This window comes from Panthera pardus, unplaced genomic scaffold, assembly GCF_024362965.1.
Source record: "Panthera pardus isolate Hobbes unplaced genomic scaffold, ASM2436296v1 HiC_scaffold_12, whole genome shotgun sequence".
NCBI lineage: Eukaryota > Metazoa > Chordata > Mammalia > Carnivora > Felidae > Panthera > Panthera pardus.
Window position 1 is genome coordinate 39,460,639 of NW_026526677.1, and position 16,927 is coordinate 39,477,565.

Genomic DNA, 16,927 nt, shown 5'->3' on the forward strand with positions numbered 1-16,927 from the left:
TATTTTGGGCTGCCCAGCATTCAAACTCTATCCCTATTTTTGGGAGTTCCAAAGTAAGTGGGACACAGGACCCCACCTCCCCCTCTAGAAGCCAAGTGAACTATGTGTTCCCTCACCCAACTCCTTGTGAATTGTTATATATAGGTGAGACCTAGGCTCAGCTCATCAGACACTGCCATCCAGGTTTTCACTTCTGGGGGAGTGAAAATAGATGCAGTGGAAGCCTCAGATAGGGTTCGACTGGGCGAACCAGCCATAGGATAAGGGCATCATCCTCTGATCTGTCAGAGAGCTGATGGTGTGATCCTTTCCGTGTTTTGCCTCCTTAATTCCTGCCTGTTTACAGAGCCTGTTCTTTATAGTTTGCTATTCTTCCTGTAATTTCGTTTTCTGCTTCAGCTAGCCAGAGCTACTTCTCTTGCTTGCAATAAAAAACCTTGAATGATACAAAGCAGAGTGATTTGTTCCCCACTGACCTGTCACAGTGTTTGCACCCTTCCCTTTGAGCTCCTAAAGCTTTTCCACTAAAATGCAATTTAAAATCTTGTCAACTAGCACTGTCTCAAGAATTTATTCATCATATCTGTTGCAGAGATTAATTGTCCCCAATGTCCATTCTCCCCTTCTTTCCTGTTTTTAGTTGTGGCATAATTGCTATACAATAAAAGGCACAGGTCCTAAAGGTTCAGTTCCATGATTTTAGACAATTATATATACACCTAGGTAACCCACCCAAAACAAGATATAGAACATTTCTGTCAACCTGGAAAGCACCTTCATTCTTCTTTCTAGGGAATCCCTCCCCATCCCAGAAGCAACCATTTTCTGATCTCTGTTGATACAGATTACTTTGGCTGTTACAGAACTTCATTAAATAAAACCATACAGCATATACTCTTTTGTGCCCCAAGTTTTTCTGCTCAACATAATGTTCTTAAGACTCATCCCTGTTGTTTGTAGGGCTGCATTATGACCTCCGTGGGCCCTTGGGACTTCATGGGCCCCTTTCTTCATAAAAAATGAAGTTAAAAAATTATATTTTATAACTGTGTTACTATAAAAACAAACATATCCATATTATATATTAATAAAATGTTTTCTTCAGCCTGAAAGTTCATTTTTTTCCTCCTGATTTTAAAGAAATTTAAAGAAATTTAAATTTAGATTTGTATCAGTACTTTGTTCCTCTGTTGCTGAGTGGCATTCCATTACATGAATATCCCACAACATGTTCCATCATTCTCCTGTGGATGGACATTTGGTTTGTTTCCTGGTTTGGGCTCTTATGAATAAGACTTGTATGAGCACTCTTGTACCAGTCATTTTGTGGGAATATGTTTTCATAACTTTTAGGTAAATACCTACAAGAGGAAGGACCAAAGCGTTTGCTAAGGTTCACATACCATTTTCTTCTCCTACCCACTTGGTATCATTGAACTTTTTAATTTTAGTCATTTAGTGGATGTTGAATGATCACAGGGCTCCTCGTCTTTCTTTGAGCAATAGGGCTCTAAGTTATATCTGACCATATGGCTGTCCATTTAGATTCTATATTTCCTGGTATCACTTGCAAGACAATGTGACCATGTGACAATGTTTTAGCCAATGAACCTCAAGCAGAGATAATATGTACATATTTGAATCAGATTTTAATAAGGAAGTTACCTGCTTTCCCTTCATTTTCCCTTTCCTCCTATCATTAGGCCAGAATGTGAATGTGGTACTAGTGGGCCAGCTCTGGTCCTGGGAAGAAAAATACCCTAGGAGATGGCAGAGCAAGAAGTTAGAACCCGAGTCCCTGGATGACTTCAAAGAACAGAGACACTTACCTACCCTGGACTGCCTGCCCATCTGTGGGCAATGGGAGAAAAGTACACTAAAGTCATGTTGGAGCTACCATAATTTTGTTTCAGCAGCTTAGCCAGCATTTGCCCTATATAAAATCCTTTCAGTCAATCTTGTCAATGGATATTTACTGATTATTTAATGTGAGGTAAATACTGTGCTAGGCACTATGGATTTTTCCAAGATGAATCAGATACCAGATAAATTTACTCTCACCTGAGGCGGCAAGTCATGAATACTTCGGGAGCTAAATAGAAGTACATGTAAACCTTATCAAGCATCCCCAAACCTTCATAGGGTAGCACATGCTAAATGCCAAATGAGTATACACACAAGAAATGGAAACTCAGAGAAAGACAAACCCATGACTTTTCTTCTCTGACAGTTGGCTAGCATCAAGGCCCTGCGATAATGTGACATGTCCTAGGCTACTAGGGCAATAGGGTAACAAACGATTATGGCAAATAGGAAAAGAAAGGCATAAGGGAAGGAGGGAAAAAGGAACAAAGAAAAATCTCGGGCCAGAAGACCTACCTGATAAGTCCAGGTTTGATATCCACCTTTAACTTAAGTGAAGTTTCTTCATTTATCTTGGCCTCCTTTTTGTTATCTGTAAAATGGGAACCATTTTATTATGTTCATTTTGCTCCAAAGAACAGAGACACACGCATGAAAACTTGAGTAAAGATGGTGAATATTATAAGGATACACAAATTGTGTAAGGGAGACAGAATCTCAGAGAAATCTGAAAATAGGTTCTTCTGTAGGATTGGGCCTCATGGAGATGGAATGGGAAGGCAGTTCTGTATTTAGGTCAAATGGAGGGGCTTTAGGATTGGGGATCCATGCATCTTCACTTTAGAGCTATATTTTTAGTTACACCTTAATTAACACTCTTTCCATTTCAAGCAATTGAAATACCAACTGAAAATGTTTTCAACAAAAAAGAAAATATACTGGCTCATGCAACTGAAAAATTAGTGTGTGTGACAGCTTCAGACATAACCGGAGTCAGGCCCTGGCCAACAGGGCCAGGATTCAGTCCCTTTGGCTCCCTTGGCTCTGGTCTCCTTCATGTTGATCTTCTCTCATATGCCACATGATGACCTGAAGGTTGTGAGCAGCTCCAGCCCTTTACCCAGGTCAAAGATAGGAAAGGTAATGGCACTTCAAGTGGGTAATCTAGGGTAAGTATACTAAATGGATGGTGTTTGAAAGATCAAAGGTGGGGGAGGGGATAAGTTACCAAAACTTAGACAGGACTGTCTCATAGGAGCTGTGATCTTCAGTCGAAGAGACCCCCACCAAGGAGAAGTCAGGGGAATAATACCCCAACCTCTCTCTTCTCCCTCCCTTTGATCTCTTGCTGGTACTTCTAATTGGCTGAACTCAACTAGAAGTTAGGGGAACTTATATTGTGCAGACCAGGTTTCTTCAGGGCATAGAGCAGGGGGAAGAAATGAGGAGGGTGGCTCATTCAAGACATCAAGTGCAACATCCCAGATTCAAGTCTAGCAGAAAAGGGCACAATTGTAGGCCAAAGTCCCAAGCTGTGTCTCCTTCATTCGGATTATATCCTGATCATCCCTGTAACTGAGGGAATGAAGCCTGGATGGGGCTAACTCATTCCACACATCTGGGAGTAGGGGAGGAGGTAGAGCCCCCAAGGAAAGTAGGGGTCACTATTACAAAAAGAAAGAAGCATGGATGTAAAATGGCATCTAAAGTGGCCATACTTCTCCATTTGTTATCCCATTTATACTTAAATATCTATACAGGATAATTTTTTTTTTTTTTTTGCAAAGGAGACCTATAAATAAATACAGCATGACTGAGACATGTGGTTGGGCCAGAAAGGCGGGGTAGAGGTAGGGGTAGGTTTTGGTAGAGGTAGGTTTTAGAAGAAAATCTGGTAATATTCCCCTATCACAGGACAAATGTAACCATTAATTGCATTCAACAACTTAGGTAGCTGATTTAGTTTTCTATGATGTTCTTGACAGTGATTTTTTTTTCCCCTTTGAAAGTTGTGGGAGCTGAGAGCTGCTGGCATACGTGCCTATGTTTCCTGCCTCCGTGCTAATTTGTTTTTCATTTTAGAGGTGGAAGAACTGAGTCACATATCTGTTAAATATTTTATCTAAGATCAGAGTTAATCAGGACAAGAACCTAGATATCCAAGTCAATGACAAAATATCTACGGCAATTCTAGGATCTTTTCCATGAAAGCATAGCGCCTCTTAAATTAGCCGATTGTCCCGTATTTGTTGTATTATTCAATTTCCCTAGCATTTTGGGGTATGTCCTCTCAGTGATCTATGTTGAGGGAAGGTAGGTGGAAGTGTGGCTGGTTTTGAGGGGCCAAAAAAGCAATTCGGCTGAAATAGAAGGACAAAAGAATGGGGCGGGGGGGGGGGGGAGGAGATGACACTGGAGAGGCAGGTGGGGTCCAGACTCTTACCGGAAGACCTCATAAGATAAATTAACATGTGTAATTACTATTTAATTTTTAAATTGACTAACTTGATCTCTTTTCATTGTATATTCAATGGTTTCTTCAATTTAAGGTAGTGGCATATTACTTTAATTACTATTAGTACATTTTTTAGTACTTATTACTGCTGATACATTTCATACAGCATGTAAAAATGGGGAAATTTTAAAATTTCTTAAAAAAGAGTTGCTTGATGAGCTCTACATTTAGTGGATGAAGATGAAGCCGGAAGTAGTTGCAGAAAAGGAATAAAGACAGAAGAAGGCTTGTGGTTGAAGCCCTTGCCAGAATAATCTATGGCATGAAGGCGTGAACCAGAAAATCACTGCAGGAAAGAGGAGGAAGTAATGCATATGAAAAAGTTTATAAAATAACTATCATCCTTGGTATATACACTGACACCCAGCTTATATACACGGACTAGCTGTATACATTTGGTCAAGTCTTTGGTTGTAGTTTCCTCATCTATAAATGGGACAGGGTGGGTAATGGCAAAACCAGTTTATTGGGCAGCTTCATGGCAAATTTCAAGTTAGGACATGGGAGGGCAGTACAGGCAGTAGTCAAGTGTATATGCCATGGCATCAGCGCACCTGGTTTAAAATCCCGGCTCTGCCACCAGCTAGCTGAGGGACTTTCAGCAAGTTCCTTAGACTTTCTATTCCTTGGTTTTTCCATCTGTAAAGCATGAATGATAATAATGACCTATCGTGGAGGTTTTGTTGTGGGGTTAAGTGAGACGATCCAAATAAAGCACTTAGTGGAGCATCTGGGTGGCCCGGTCGGTTGAGTGTCGGGACTTTGTGGCTCAAGTCATAGTCTCATGGTTCATGAGTTTGAGCCTCACATCAGCGCAGAGCCAGCTTCAGATCCTCTGTCACCGTCTCTCTGCCCCTCCCCTTCTTATTCTCATTCTCTCTCCCTCAAATAAACACTAAAAATAAATAAATAAAGCACTTAGTACGTAGCATGTAGCAAGCACTGAATAAACATCTTATTACAAGGAAGAACTTTGTAAACTTTGTCAAAAAAAAAAAAGAATCTAAGTACTATGACCGTGACTTGCAATTCTGACTATACGGAAACATCTCTTGAAGCTTCAGAAAAACGAATATGTCTGGGCCTTGCCCTACACCTACTGAATCAAGATCTATAGTTGTTTTTTTGTAATGTTTATTTTTGTGAGAGAGATAGAGAGAGACAGAGCATGAGCAGGGGAAGGGCAGAGAGAGAGGGAGACACAGAATCCAAAGCAGGCTCCAGGCTCTGAACTGTTCGCACAGAGCCCGATGCGGGGCTCAAACTCACAAACCGGGAGATCATGACCTGAGCCAAAGTCAGATGCTTAACCGACTGAGCCACCCAGTCGCCCCAAGATCTACAGTTTTTAAAGCTCCTCAGATGAATCTGTTGCACAAAGGAGAAATTTACCCTGGCAGGACATGTTATTAGGATCCATTTCCTAATAATATCCATAAGGAGAACAAACACAGTCTTTAAGGAGACGATATAAGTGACCTGAAGCATCCTGAGCTTAACCTCTCCTTTTAAAAAGGTGTATGCTAATTATATGTCAAGTACCATTAATCACTTTATATGTATTGATTCATTCAATACCCACAACATCCTTATGAAGCAGGAATTTTTGTTTTTACAGATAAGGAAACTGAGGCACAGAGAGGTTAAGCAGCTCCCCAAAATTCACCCAGCTAAAAAGTGGCAGGGAGCACCAGTATTGGAAGGGCAGTCTTCTGGCTTGAACAACTACATCAAACGGATTCTCTCAAAGTTATAGTGTCTCTCACGCATGTAACCTCTCTAAACCTCATTTTCCCTATCTGTAAAGTGTAACATTACTTCATAGGGGACTTGTGAAAATGAAGACAGAGATTATATGTAGAGTACTTAGCGATGTATTTAGAATTTACTAAGCACCAAATGGAAGTCAGCCATTATTACTCATAATTTTAATATACTTATCACTAATTATTCAGTTACATGGAAATATAATGCAGGTTCCAGCTTAAGTCTAAGAATCTTAAGGGTCTGAGCCTATTTTCCTGCTGCTGAAGCAGGACACCTGATTCAAGGCAACGTGGGACCTGTTACTTGCATTAACTTCTGAACCTCTGTTCGTTTCCAGCACTCGCGTGTAAGGGTCCTTCGGTGCGCAGGAGGACTTGAAGAGGTACAAGGCCCATTTTGTTAGCAGCAACACAACACGCTCTGTTCTTCAGTGCCTTCACCGAGGGACAAGCAGTGGTGCTCTGAGCGCCCCTTTAAGTAAAGGGAAAATGAATGGAGAGCAGGTGCGTCTTCTTCCAAAGAGAACTTCCCTCAGCTTTAACCTCTCAAGGAATTCAGATTGTTGGCCTGAGGAAAAGGGACAGAAAGAGAGAGAGAGGCCAATGAGAACAGTCTTGCCAGACAACACACATGACACACACTTCCTATAAATGCCTTTTATAGGCTGTGTGAGTCTCTAGGAAGAGGAGCTGAAGCAAAGTCAAGTTGATAAGGTCCATCACAGCCTAGTGGGACTGGCGAAACCCAGGTCACATAATATTTTACAATTACTGGCACAGGCACTGGTAGAGTAGCGTGCTGAGAAAGAAAACAAAAGTGTGATCTGTAAAGCTGTGTGTGTACGATGCAGAAGACAAACCCACGTTCAGGTGCATGCCTCCTCAGCTCCAGCCGGCATCAGCGGCCTCAATTAGTTTCTACCACAAAGCACCAGGGGGCGCCACAGAAGGCAGAAACTTCTGTTCAGAGACCACCCCCCCCCCCCAACCCTCAGTGTTAGAAAATCCTCTCTGATCTTTATGTATGTATAAGGATGCTTATTATTAGTTCTTTTGATTTTTTTAAAAAAATGAAACGACTGTGTGCCTAAGTTCACTGGCTAATACTTTTGGGCGAGGTGGGTAGCTCACAAATGAAAAAGCTAAAATAAGTAAGCGGTGTTGGAGAATGCAGAAGTAAAGGAGATTGCAGGTGATGAGTTAATTCATTTGTCAAACGTCTATTAGCTGCTTTCTGTGTGCCTGCTGGTTGGATGCTGTCAGTACCGCAATAAGTGAACACATGATCTTCCACTGAACCCATTAGTAATTCACAAGTCAAAATTTTCATAATGCTATTTGGAACCCTCCTTATCCCCTTCATCTATTCATCATTAAATGTCTTCACAGGAAGTGCATGGAAGGGATAAGCACAAAGGCCTTGCAGTAAGACAGCTGGGTTCGATTCCTAGTTCTGCCACTTTCCAGCTATTAACCTCTCTGGGCCCTCCTTTCGTCACTTGTGAGCTGGGGTGGTTACAGTACGTACCTCATTGGGTGTTGTGCTTGGAACTGTGTCATGTTTAAGAGCTCAGTGTCTATTTATTCACATTCAGATATTACCCATCCTTGGGAGTCCAGCTGAAATCACAGATGGAGAGATTAGGTCCTAAGGCATTTTTTGATATAATTATGCAAGCAAATAAATTCCCTTTTGTTTCAATCAACTAAGTGGGTCAACTGAAAGAATCCTGACTGACACGGCAGCTATATCTATTAATTTTTAATTTTTAAGTGTTTATTTACTTTTGAGAGAAAGAGAAAGAGAGAGACAGAGCATGATCAGGGGAAGGGCAGAGGGAGAAGGAGACATAGAATCCAAAGCAGGCTCCAGGCTCTGAGCTGTCAGTACAGAGCCCAACGCGGGGCTCGAACTCACAGACCGCGAGAACATGACCTGAAGTCGGACGCTTAACCGACTGAGCCACCCAGGCCCCCCTATATTTATTAATTTTTAAACTTGTGTCAGTTTCTGTGCAAAGCGCTCTCCATATCTTTTAATTCTCATCAGAGCTCTATGAGGTAGAGATGAGAGAGGTAGAGAGATATCATTCTCATTTTACAGATGAAACTGAGAGTAAAAACCATTACTTAGGAGAGTAGCCCACCTAAGGTCATGTAACTAATAAATGCAAGAATCAAAATCTGAATCCATTTCGAGTCCTACTCTTATTACAAAATTGATATTCCCAGAAATGACAAAAAATATGCGCTGGTGCAACATGTTTAGAAAGCATGACTTCGGTCACTTGAGGCTGCATGTAACAGGCACATTTCCACATCACTAGAACCTTTACTGACTTTTCCTTTCCCTGAGTATGGGTCAAGGTCACTTTCAGAGCCCCCAGATTTATCCCTCTACCTACTATGCGCTCCTATTTAGTAACTGCCTTACTAGAATGAACAGTCTATGAAGGCAGGACTTTGTGTTGCTCACTGTTGTATCCCCAACATCTAGGATGATGCCTGACACAATATAGGTACTAAATAAATGTTTTCTGAATGAATGAATGAACAAATGTGGGTTAGCTTTCCTTGACCACATTGGGCAACTTGGAGACTAGATTATTTGAGAACATTACACATTTGACAACATTCGTCAAAAATCCCTTTTTGTTTATTTCTTCTATATTGTCATGTTGTAGGAGCTAAACATGCATGCACGAGCACGCACACACACACACACACACACACAATGACTCATAGATATTTCAACTCTATCCTTAAAAGGAAATCCTTTCCTGCAGATTCCACAGCAGGATCCTGCGAGTGCCTGGTTAGTACATTGGAACTGAATGTGAGTGTTCCTAAACTCTGTTCTAGGTTCCATTGGCCCCAGTACAGAGCCTAAAAGATCTGGGGTCTCATCCTAGCCTTGCTAAGGCTGATCCTTTAGCTTCACTGAGCCTCAGTTTCCTCAGGTGTAAAATAGGAATGATCTCTCAGCTTTTTGTGAGGATCAAACTGTATGGTTATGAAAAGGCTGAAAAACCAAGCAAGATATATAAAGGAAGACATAAATTTTTTTTTAAATTTTTTTTAACATTTATTTATTTTTGAGACAGAAAGAGACAGAGCATGAACGGGGGAGGGTCAGAGAGAGGGAGACACAGAATCTGAAACAGGCTCCAGGCTCCGAGCTGTCAGACAGAGCATGAACGGGGGAGGGTCAGAGAGAGGGAGACACAGAATCTGAAACAGGCTCCAGGCTCCGAGCTGTCAGCACAGAGCCCGACGCGTGGCTTGAACTCACTGACCGGGAGATCATGACCTGAGCCTAAGTCGGCGGCCCAACCGACTGAGCCACCCAGGCGCCCCAGGAAGACATAAATTTAATATATACCATTGCTGGGTAAAAGAAGTTTAAAAAAAAATCTCCTCTTGATGACTGAATTCCTTATAGTGATTGACTTGTGAAGGTAGCATAGGATTTGGCCAAATGCAAATTGGAAGTAATTTAGACAAATCTGATTTGGAAGAAAGCAATTAGGTTGAAATGAATTGAGTCATAGGACAATTTGGCCAAAATAATAGTTCGGTGAGAAGACTTATTTTTCTCAGTTATTGGTTTTACAAAAATTGGTTGTTTGGTTTACTTTGGGGAGAGAGGTTTTTTGTTTTTTGGGTTTTTTTTTTTTAACATCTTTTAGCATTTTTGTCATTTTGACGAATTTCTGTTTCTTTTCTTTTCCTATTAGGTCATTTTAAGTACTCCTTTGAGTTGGGTTTTTCATCAGTTTGGTCATTTGTTAAATGTGTTTCCTCTCAGGAGATCTGTTTAGCATTGATTAATTATTTATAACCGGGAATTCATAATTGAGTAATTATAAAAATGAATTGTCAGAACATAGTCAACTTCTTAGCTCAATCAATATTGCAGTTTCCCTTTCAAACATTTGAGCTCTGAGAAACTGGCTATTTTTGGGTCTTTTTACCACTTTTATGCAATTTACTGTTAAGAGAGAGCAATGAAGGGGAGAAAATCTTGAGTGCAGGGGAGGAAGCATTCAGGATTCCAGTGTGGACAAAGACACCATTATCTGGTAAGAGCCTTCTAAAACCTCAATTTAAATTTAAAACTAGAGGGCAAACTCAACTGTTGAAGTGCAAAAGGAAAGATTGGGTGGGAGGGAGGCAGTGAGAGGTATTTACTTGTCTTGATGTTGTAAATGCAGACAAAAACACAAGAGGGCAGTGCAGTGCTAAATATCTCAGAGCTGACTGCAAAGACTTCTAGACAAACAGGCCATCAGGAAAGAAAAAAGTCCAACTCCTAGAAATAGAGAGTGGGATGGTGTTTGTCAGGGGCTGGGAAGTGGGGGAAGTAGGGTAAGTTGATAAAAGGGTACACACTTTCTGTAAAATGGATGCCTTGGGACACAGGATTCTTGGGAGGATTAAATAAATGCATGAGAAGCGCTTGGGACAATATAGCAGCAGCATGACTGATTATTATCGCCAAATTTTATTTTCACAACACTTACCATTTCTGAACAAAACAAGTAATACACAATCTGATTACAACAGCAGACAGTTCATTTTCATCCTCATCCTGGGTGAAAAGTGTAATTATGTTAGGCCTGCCACATTCATTTTCAGGCCGAAAAACCATGTAATGACTATGGAGATCAGTATAACTCATTTGAATATAGAAATTAGAGTTCTTGCAGAGACACAGCCGATGAAAAGGTCCTATTATATATTAAAATGTTGTTATAGAGAGGTTTATGAGGGGCACCTGGTTGGCTCAGTCGGTAGAACATGTGACTCTTAATTTCAGGGTTGTAAGTTTGAACCCCATGGTGCGTGTTGAGATTACTTAAAAATAAAATCTTAAAACCACCACCACCAACAACAACAAAGAAAGGTTTCTGAGTAGAGCCAAGCAAGCCAAGAATTCATAATCCCATTTTTCTTGTCAAATCCCAATATCTGATTTAATAACAGTAGTAACGATAATGTTAGTGATTATTTTTCCAAGCCTTCGTTGGTAAAAAGAATTCACCTGGGCATGCAACAGCCATCCTGCCATGATGTCAATCACAATAAATTACTGTGCTATGGATATATCACTCAGCAAATAAACGTTGGTTGGTGAGAGTTTTAAGAAAGGAGCATCAATGACCAGGAGTCACTGAAGCTCCCTTGTCCCCTGGCGATTATTGCATGAGAGTCTAATATTTAATAGCAGTAAATATTCTGCAGGTTCAGAGAGATTTCTACTATCATTACTGGCCTGGACAAATTCAGGCTGAATCAAGAATTCATTTGGGAATTAAAAAGTGGAAAGGCTTAAGTTTATTTTCAAATTTGTACGTAAACAAAAGGAAGAGTGCAAAGTTAGCTGCTAGTATTTTGGGGTTTTGTTGTTGTTGTTGATGATGATCTGAAATACTCTCCCTATAAGCATTTAAAAAAATCTTACTTTTTAATTAAAATGTAGCATCCTGCCTTATATCCTTTTTGGTACAAAAGCAACTACATGTAAATGAATGAAATGAAATGCAAACATAGTAACTAAGTTTTAAGATAAACATGTGCTTGTTGTGTTAAAATAATTTTACATGCTTATGAAGATAAAACACCCAAAACTCAAGCATTTATTTGAAGATGACATAATTTGGGCAATGTTCTTGCTTTGCTAATATAACAAAACACAATCTCCCCACATCTATGTTAGATTGGAGATGATTCACCACCCTCCCCTGTAACTTAAAAGCATCAGCTTTAATTAGCTCTCCTTATTACAAAATCATCATTCAGTTTTCCAATAGTGTACAAAAATGGATATCAAAAGCAATATCTTAAATGTATTGTGCTTTTGTAATGAAATGCACACTGCAACTATCTGAATTGCAAGGACTATGTAGATAGGACTATACAACACAAAGCAAAAATATGTTCTTTGTAGGAAAACTAGTGATTTAAGTCAAACCTAGTCTAATTCTAAGAGAGTGATGCTTATAAACTTGGGTAACTATGATTAGTGTCCACATTAATGACTTGATCTGTCAACCAAATTCTTCAATTTAAAGCCGGATAGCCCTTTCCCTTAGAACTGCATGGAGGAGATCACATACTTCCGACAGGGCCAACATGGATTCATTTGGTTGGTATTACTCTTTCCCTGGGATAAGATGGACTGCCAGAGAACATTAGTTCATTCTGCCGTCATGGTTCAAAAGTGAACCTAATTGTTAGCAAAACATGCTAACTGCCAGAAACAGATGCTTTAATATGGGTAAGTCATTCCTGACAATGTAATCAAAGCTCCTGGAATGAAGATGTACCCTTGAACTATGGATTCCAGAATTCCAGAATTTAAGAGTTGGAGGAATTTTTAAGCCATTTAGTTCTTCCTGCAGCCTCTTTTGGATTAAGGTGGAGAGTCTTCTGACTTTGTAAAACGCCCCAAGATTCTATTCCTATCTTACTAATTGATTCTATGTGCTTACTAACACAAATGTTTAAGTCCTTCCCTGGAGTCCAGAGTGAATCCAGTATGCATGTAGAAAGCACACTGAACTTGGAATCAAAAGATCTGGACTTGACACTTTTTATTTTATTTTATTTTATTTTATTTTATTTTATTTTAGTTTAGTTTAGTTTAGTTTTATTGTATCTTATTAATGTTTATTTATTTTTGAGAGAGAGAGAAACAGAGCTTGAGCAGGGGAGGGGCACAGGGAGAGGGAGACACAGAATCTGAAGCAGGCTCCAGGCTCTGAGCTGTCAGCACAGAGCCCGACGCAGGGCTTGAACTCATGAATTGTGAGATCATGACCTAAGCCTAAGTCAGACGCTTAACCAACTGAGTCACTCAGGTGCACTGACACTTTCTATTTGATCTTCAGCAAATCCTTTATCCTTTCTGGAGTTCAGTTTCCTCATCTGTAAAGTAAAGCTAATAATCCTTACCTATCTCAAAGGAGGTTGTGGGAATCAAATGGGCTAAGGTATGTGACAACACACAGTAATTATAAAACTGCAGACATTTAGGAAGTTTATAAATAAATAAAGATTTAGGGTTTATATCTTAAATAATTATGCTACTCGGAATTTTGGTTATGATTGTTCTCAAGCTACACTAGACATACCACTCACTCAGGGATCTGACACTTAGGCTTAAATTTTATAAAAGTTCCACATCCATCCACTGCTCTTAGACTCTTTTTAAGCAGTCTATGAACTGTCAGAATTACACAAATTAAGCTGTTACCAAAATGACTACTACTATTATACGAAGAGCCAGTGAGCCACCTGTTTAAGAAAAGCCTGAGGCTAGATTGTCTAATAAGGTCTGGGTTGAGGGATTTCTTCTTGGAACCTATAAAGCATATCCTTTATGAATAAATGTAGCTTCCAAGGAATTTGACCATCCAGAGAATCACACAGCCCTAACATGCTAGTTAGCATCCCCAAAGTCAAAGGCCCATATTGACAAGCAAAGTAGCAGGGAAAATATCTGCCATTTGCATTGTGCTTTCCAGTTTTCTACGCTCTTCCATATGCTACAAATCAAATGTGTATATGACTCTCATTATGGGAACACTCCCAGTAATTTGAGAAGTGGCAACAAAAGTAAGGAAGGAAATAGCATGAGTTAAACCACTTAAATATCTTGAAGCCAAACTGGAATATAGATTAAATACACAGATGTATACTAAGTTGAGTATGACACTAATATCAATCAAAATATAAAGCTGTGCCATTTATACAGCGGAGTGAGGATTTGTACCCTCTCAGCATTTATTTTCTCCCCTCCCCCCCCCCCATTTCCTAACTTTCCTTTGGGAAAACATTACTCATTTTCTAGCATCTATGTACTTTTGGTAGTATTGACCTCATCTTTTGGTCTTAGGGTTGGCCCTGATAGCTCCGGGGCAATCTGAATAATCCTGACCTCTGTCATTATTCAGGATTAGTCCGATCCCAAGAAAACCTAAAAGTTTTGTTTGAAGGATACAGGAAGCATCTTTTCCTCCCAGGATGTGAATGAGAAAGTCCATAGCCCAGCATACTGCTGGAAGCCATTGTAAAACTAAGAATGAAGCCAACCCAGTGATAAATACTCCGAAGAGCAGAGCAGAGAAGCATAGAGAAAAGAGGTGGAGCCCAATCCATCTCAGGGTTTTCAGTTATGAAAGCCAATACCTTCTCTCTGTATTTAAGCTACTTTGAAATTGATTTTCTGTCCTTGCCACACACATCATCCTAAATGATATATCTAATAAAGTACTTTCTCATTCTATATTCTATGACTGGACCCTCACAATGACTTGGTAGAGTGGGTCTTAGTGTCATCTCCCTTTTGCAGAAGAGGAAAGAAGTCTCAGGTTTGTGAACTGCCTAAGGTCTGTCCATACCATGTAAGTGTTAGAGCCGGAAATGGAATCAGGTATTCTAGTCTAAAATAATTGCTTTTGGGTCGAACACGTCATGTTGAAATGCCAACCTCTGGGCAGATTTTTGAACTTTTATGACTTAGGCAACATATAAGATTTTGTAATTATTAATATTACTAAAATGGGGTAGGCACATATTATACAATCTAAAATCCCTATCTTTGGTCCTCGGGAGTGCTTGGATGCCTTAATTTTTAAATCTTTTTTGCCATATGGATCCTAATCTGTGGTCTGAGTATGCTGGAATTTTCCTCGAGTGTCATGCAGTTCTTGCTCTGCACTGTAAAACAAAGAAGAAATATTGGTCTTAAATTATATGAAAGTTGGGTTATAAACATCTCATGGCTAGTGCTACTAGCACTGATGTAAAAGCATCCCGTAGAACCTTCAAATTGTTGTCAGCCTCAAAGCGTTATTCTTTGAAGACAAAGTGGGACCTTCTATTAACCTGCTGTTAGTTTTTCAGCATTTCGCTCAAAGGCCCACTCTCCAATGTCATGGATGTAGAGTCTCATTATAAAAGAAAGGCTCAATTGATACTCATTCATTCATTCAGCAAACATTTACTGAGGACAAACTATGTGTCAGAAACTACTGGAACTAAGTTACACATTTGAATAAACCAGTTTATTCTACCCCTAGGTTTACCTGTCCTTTTAATTCAGTTAACCAATAACTAGCAATCTTCTAGGTTGAGCATCGTCTAGGGAATGTGAGGGATTCAAGATGTGGTCTTTGAGAAACTCACAGTCGAGTTGGAGAAAAAAAAAGAAAAACATTGAAACATAAAACTATATAAGAACAACTAAATTATATGTGACACTGAACCTGTTTCCAATTGGTAGCCACATAATGAATATCAGAGTGGGCCCAGTTTTTAGAAAAGACTTCAGGAAGATAATGGAACACAAAATGAGTATGAGTAGGGGCAAAAATCCTATTTTTCTTAATAGAGGGTCCCTAAGCCTCAAGAAGACCTATCTCCATGGATCTAGCTCCAAATTATGCTTGATGTAAGCAATGATTCCAGCTTTTTAAAAAAGCTGTTTTCATCATCTGATAACAGGACTAAAACTAAAACTGTCTTCATGGGTGGTTGTGATTAACCAATCATATGTATGAGATGAAACTGTTTTCATATCAGTTAGGATGCTTTCAGTTGTAAGTAACAGAAAACCAATTTTAGTGTTGGCTTAAATAATACAAGGAATGTATTATTTTAACTCCATAGATTGATTGAGCTTTAGGCACAGCTTGATTAGGGCTCTACCTTTCTTTCTGAATTTCTCTGATTTCTCCTTCTTTCTGTAGTGGTTTCATCTTCAGACGGGCTTTCCACGTTTTTCAGAGTATGATCCCGAGGTCACCCTCATCAAAATCTCCTATTGAGGTAGAATCCGGGGATGTAGGGTGGGGAGGGAGTATCCATGAAGTTTATGTCTTAATAATATTTCAGGTAACTCTTAAGCATACTAAAGACTGGGAACCATTGGATAGCCCTGAAAGAGCAAGGTTGGAAGAACATAGTCTATTCCAGATTTTCCTGTCACAACCTTTAATGACTATAAGGCTCTAAGCTAACTACTTGGTAAAGCACAAGTCCATTTATTCTTATTCCAAAGGTACTCAGAGAGAAAGAGGTCTGAGACTCATGTTTATACATGATACTCTATAAACAAGAGCTCAGGTCTCTTGCCTGTATCTGTCCCTTCGAACATTTAATACATACACCACTTTCTTCACATGGGAATCTATAGAGGAAGAGGCAGATGGAAAATGAACTTACAGAGAATATCATTGAAACTTTTTTATTGCAACAATGAAAACAGACTCTGGCCATATTAGGGAAAAAAGAAGTCCAATAAGTAGACACTAGGTACTCACAGAATTGACGGGAGGCTGAGGGACCAGGCTTGGAGACAATGAAGAAAGCATGAGATACCTGGAAGGTTAAGCATCGGGATCGGCCACACCAACAGTCAAGCCAAAGTTTGTGAAATCTAGCACTTTGGACTTCTGGGGTAGGAACTAGCTACTACCTCCTACCAAGACTACACAAAAAAGAGAAGTATCCAGAAAGGAAATAAGAAGCGGGACTACCTACAATTCAATAGCAAAAAAACCCCAAGTAACCTGATTAATACATGGGTAAAGGACTTGGATAGACATTTCTCCAAAGACAATATATGAAATGGCCACTGATACATGAATATGTGCTCAACATCACTAACATCAGGCAAATGCAAATCAAAACCACAATGACGTATCACCTCGCACCATTTAGGAGAGCTATTATTAAAAAAAAAAAAAAGATAAGCATGGGCGAGGATGTGAAGAAA

The 16,927-nt window shown here is 39.7% G+C and overlaps 1 long non-coding RNA gene across 3 annotated transcripts in view; it reads right to left on the reverse strand.

The window, feature by feature from the left end:
• Positions 1–5,437: 5,437 nt before the first annotated feature.
• LOC128776167 (uncharacterized) overlaps positions 5,438–16,927 on the reverse strand; it is a 40,449-nt gene continuing 28,959 nt past the window's right edge. For all 3 annotated transcript variants that reach the window (XR_008421180.1, XR_008421179.1, XR_008421178.1), the window contains exons 4-5: positions 7,673–7,764; positions 5,438–6,712 (exon numbers count right to left, since the gene is read on the reverse strand). This is a non-coding gene — a long non-coding RNA (uncharacterized LOC128776167). The remainder of the gene's footprint in view (positions 6,713–7,672; positions 7,765–16,927) is intronic.